Source organism: Mchenga conophoros, linkage group LG23 (genome assembly GCF_057382185.1).
Source record: "Mchenga conophoros isolate Kocher_MC1m ecotype Shallow Benthic linkage group LG23, M_conophoros_male_GT1.1, whole genome shotgun sequence".
Taxonomy (NCBI): Eukaryota; Metazoa; Chordata; class Actinopteri; order Cichliformes; family Cichlidae; genus Mchenga; species Mchenga conophoros.
Window position 1 is genome coordinate 21,240,572 of NC_140547.1, and position 5,331 is coordinate 21,245,902.

Here is a 5,331-nt window from a genome sequence, read left to right on the forward strand (position 1 = left end):
TGTGATGGTGCTGTTTTTTTTTTTATTATGTTGCTCTTTGTTGTTTGCTTTCTCTTCTGTTTTTTTTTTCTCCATACAGGTGACCCAGGTGTTTTGTTTGTTTGTTTGTTTGTTTGTTTTTTTTTCTTTCTTCCCCCCCTCTCACCGTCTCTTCTCCCCTTTGGTTTTCTTTCTCTCCCTCTCTTTCTTTCATTCTTTCTCCCTGTCCTATCCCCCAGTCATGTCTGTCCCATTTGTAGCAACTGAAAATAAAATAAATTCATAATTGTAATAAAGGTCAATCAAATGGACCAATATGGCAAGGCCATGATGATCCACTTGGTAAAATAAATCCGCTTGGCATCTATCTTGGCCTTAAGACAACAATTCTGATGGCTAAAGATCCAAACTGGACCAAAAAAAAAAAAAAATTTGAATTCACCATCACTAGCTGCTGGAGCTTGTGTTTTGCTCAGAGTGACTGACCTCGAAGGATACACCCGACCCATCTCTCAAATCCAGGGAAAAGAAGGACACATTTGAGCATTCGAATTCGGACATCCATGGGTGCCTCGCTGTGACGTAATCGGCCTTCAAATGCAGCCTGCGGAAGATGTGGCGTCAGCTATTGACTGTTTACACTCAGGCAGAGGAGTCATCGTGAGCGCGCTTAAGTTCAAAAGGTTTCTCCATGTAACGATCTGCTCGAGGGTGTGGAGGGTGCTAGGGGGAGGTGGATGGCCAGGTAAGTTCTTAGAGTGGAGACTGAGAGGAACGATTTTAACCTTGTTTCCCAGTGATAAACAAGATACTGTGGCAGGAGGAAGAACAAGTGGAAATGAGGACTGACGCAAACCTGAGCAGTGAAGTGTGCAGCAATAAAACGAAACCTTGTCATGGAGATCAGCATCCAGAAGATCCTGAACTATGGGCAGTAGAATGATGGAGAAATGTGGCAACTAGAAGCACAGAAGAATGCACAGAATAAAATACAATAAATGTATTTAATAAAATTTATTTTAAATAAAGTATGATTATAATTTATTATAATTATAATGATTATATTTATTATAATAATAAAGTATGATTAAAGTAGCAGTTATCTCATAAAATAGTTTTTAAATGGCTAAAGCCACAGGTATTGAGGTTCTTTGTTTAGTCTGGCCAACAGTCCAAAATCTAAAGAGTTTCATTTAATTATATGTGTGACGAAAAGAAAAACATTAAATCTGTTGTTGTGGTTTCATGGCTCCATCTAGCGGACTGATAGTAGAAGTAGAGCAGCTGATGGCAGCTTCCTCTGCCTCACACTGCTGTCTGACTGCATTCAGCTGAAACTGAGATGAAGCAGAAAAGAAGCAGCTGATATTTGGACAGCACACATGATGGAAAGGAGGATTTCAGTCAGAAACGGCCCTAACCAATCTGGCGCCCTAGGCAAGATTTTAGGTGGCGCCCCCTACATCAGCAGTGTAGTGTAATGTTGTAACAAATAATATTTCTATTAAATAAGCTTTACTTTGCATTTTAATTAACGTGGGATTATTTTTTGTATTTAGAAATAATAGTACCAACTTTTTTTTTTCAACATTTGTGGCACTGGCGTGGCGCCCCCTGATGGACGGCGCCCTTAGCATTTGCCTATACGGCCTATGCCATGGGCCGGCCCTGATTTCAGTTGATGTGCACATGAATAATTTGTGTTTCCTCTGCAGGTGAAGATAGAAAGTGTGTGTGAGCTGATGTGGATGTGAATTCAGCAGCATGGATCAGTGTGAGGACAGGGTCCCTCCCTCTAAAAGAGCCAGAGAGAGCCAGACCAAAGCTCAGAGGTGAGATGACCATCTGTAACTCTCCATGACTCTTCTCCATGTCACAGCTCAGCACTAACATCACTGCACTGTCATTATTCACTGAAACAACCCTTGTGTCACAACCTCATAGGCTGGCTCATAGGCTGCAACATAGAGGGTGATCAGGTGAAATACTTAACTGATTTAGGAAGCTGGTGTCAGAATCAGGGCGGTGAGAAAATGGGGCCGCTGTGGAAAGAAGGGATCTTTTATAACTAAGCTCATGGGAGCAGGTGTCGCTCATGCAGCCAATTTCTTTTCCACTAAAAGTGTAATTAAATAATTAAAGAGGATCAGATATCTTATTTGAATGATTACTGGCGTGTAGATGAGGGGAAAGTGAGAAAAACAGACTGAGCTCCCTACACTATCAGCAGACCGAGAGCAGACTGCATACAGTGCTGTAAACTCATTAAAATATTTCAGTAAAAGCCGCCTCTGCTTTCAGGGAGTTTTCAGCTCTGACTTCATCTGTTGTCTAGTGTTTTTTTTCTACTTTCAACAGAAAATATTGTTTGCTGCATCAACTGACGCCATCCCTACTTTAACCAGTTACTCACATACTGTGAAACCATACAGAAAATATTTATGCTGTTAAAACAAATGCTAGAAAAACAGATCTATTACATACAGGTGATCCATTTCCAACTTTCATGATAAATTAGGTTTTTTTTCAATTTTTGTATTTTATTCTCACTGATGTGTTCTATTTGTAAGAGAAGATAAATATGCTCATATTAAAAGTTTTCATAATTTATTATCAAACAGTTTCAAAATTAAAAAAATAGTTTTACATGGCACTATGGCCGCCGCCTCTCTAGACAGTTCTAAGAGACAAAGGCTGCCACAACCAAGCAGTAAACACATTTTATTGTGTGTGGTAAAAACAGAATGTTAATGTGATTATTGAAAAAGCGAAGTAATTTAGACCCGATGTCTGGCTCATGTTTTTATCTCAAGGGCCCTCCTGGCGGGGTTAATGCTGCTACTGCAGCTTGACAACAGACCCTAACATCTGATTGGTTAATGTACACAGAAAGTCAAGACAGGTAGACCCTAGACAATCAATTGTTATGAACAGATGATATTGTGGGAACCAGAAAGAGAGTAGTTCCACCAGGAGCAGAAATGTCTCAAACCAGTATGTTGATGCTGTTTGTGGTTACTGAAGACTCAGCCTACTCCAGAAACGATTACATCATCTGTTTTTTTAATTGTTTATTCTTTTTTTTTCTTAATAATTATTATGCAAATTATCATGACCATCGAGCAAACACTGATGATTGACCCTTGATCATTGATCAATAGCCTTGAGTACCATTCACAGAGCCCCCCCCCCCCTTGATTCAGAGATGGTCTTTCCCTTTTCACGTAAATGGCCTCCTTGACTCCGTGCTCAAGCCAGCGTTCCTCCCTGTCCTGGATGAGAACATCCTCATCCTTGAAAGAGTGTCCACTGGCCTGTAGGTGTGAATAGGCTGCAGAGTGAGCTTAGTGAGTTGATAACCTGCTTCGTGTGCACGTTTATCCTGGTCCCAGTGTTAGGGTCAGTGATTCCAGATATCCTGGAAATCCTGACCTTGCCTCATGGCACAGGGCTGTGAAACAGAGGCTGGACTGCTTTTTTACCTTATGAATAATATTCACAGTGAAAATAGTCTGCCATCCAGAAATCTGTATGTGTTTCATAGTGTCTAACAAGTCTTACACAGTTAAAGTTAACAGTTACTACATGACTTATTATCTCTTTTAAAAAAGATTATTTGTATTATTTGTATACGTCCAGCTGTTTATTGAACAAAAAAACACAAAGACCAGGTGTTAATTGGATTTTATTTTTGTTCTACTAATAATCACCTGTCACATAAAGACTCCTAAAACTTCTAACAGACAGCTTGTGTTTAGTTTGCAGTCAAATAAATATAGAAAAAACAGATTTAACAATTTAATCATTTCTTGTGCAGGCTGAAGACACCAGTCTTCAGTATCTTTATCCCTTTCCTCCTTAAAGATGTGTATAAAGATACACAAGTAACAAGTATAACATATGTTAACATCAGAAAATAAAAAGTAAGTAAGTGGTGTGCCGGGAGCATGCTGTTATTGGTATAGAAACTCTGACCAATCTGTCACAATTTGGGAGGTGAGGTGGCAGCAGGAACGGACATCTCTGTAAATGTTGGAGCACTTTTGATAATAGGCTCTATCTTCACAAAATGACCAGATACTTGAATATTACTCCCCTAAATTCTCAGGTAAAAACATATTAAAAAAACATGCAGATGGTGACACACAAACATTAAGTATAGTTTGGGTATACACATGTTCAAACACCTACTTGATACTGTGAAACGCCCACTAAAAGAATGGCCAGCAGCCAAAGCAATGGTTTTCACTTGATCAGCATTAACCCCGTCCCATGACTTTGATAGGTTGACAGATAAAATAAATTCATGAACACAGCTGCAGGGTCAAGAGTGCCAATATGAATTAATTACATATGTCATTAAACGATTAATTTAAATGTATCATTAATTTAAATTAGAAATAAATATAGATCAGGTGTGTCAAACATAAGGCACAAAATTTCATTAAATTTACAGTTTTAGAAAAGAGAATGAGCAGCATCTGACTGCTCTGCATTTCAATGATATCGGAGACTGCAAAATTTTTCGGAGCTGGCCAAAGTGATAGCAGTTTTTATTTTCAGACATTTTCCTACCAATAAAAAACCTCCTTATAGAAATTTATACTAGATAAAGTAATTATGCAATAAACAATTAAATGACAAAGTTTCTATTTTTTTACATTTTACTATAGAAATTTCAGTGTTTTACAACTACAGTTAAAACAAAATTGGAAACACACATTTCTTACAATTTAAAAATGAGTGGTGCCGAGAGATTTCTTTCTTTGTCACAGCAGCTTTTTTCTTCATCATGTAGAAAAACAGATAAGTATGTGACTTCTTTACACTGATAGAAGGAAGAGTTTCACTGGTCTGGCCTGTTTGGTTGTTTGTTGGGGTGGCTGTAGCTCAGAAGGTAGAGCAGGTCATCTGCTGATTGGAAGGTTGGTGGTTCGATTCCTGGATTTCCCCCAGTCTGCATGCTAAATATCCTTGGGCAAGATACTAACCCTCACTTGCTCTCCGATGCATCCGTCGGCGTATGAATGTGTATAAGTTAGGTAAAGCGCTGATAAAGCATAGAGTGCTGGTGTGTATGGGTTAATGTGGCGTGTTGTATAGAGTACTCCAGGAGAGTAGAAAAGCACTATATAAGAATCAGTCCATTTAAGATCAAAGTGGGCTGTATGTGGCCCGCCATGTAAAATAATTTTTGACGCACCTGTACTAGACTGTAACTCCTGCTGAACCCCTCCCACCTGCTTCAGGTGAAGTCCAACCTTCTTTCAGGAAGCAGCTCACCTGTGTATTATTGTTTAGTGTCAGGTGCCGAGTGGAAATTCTTCGTGCTGAAGAAACTGTAAGTTTCCT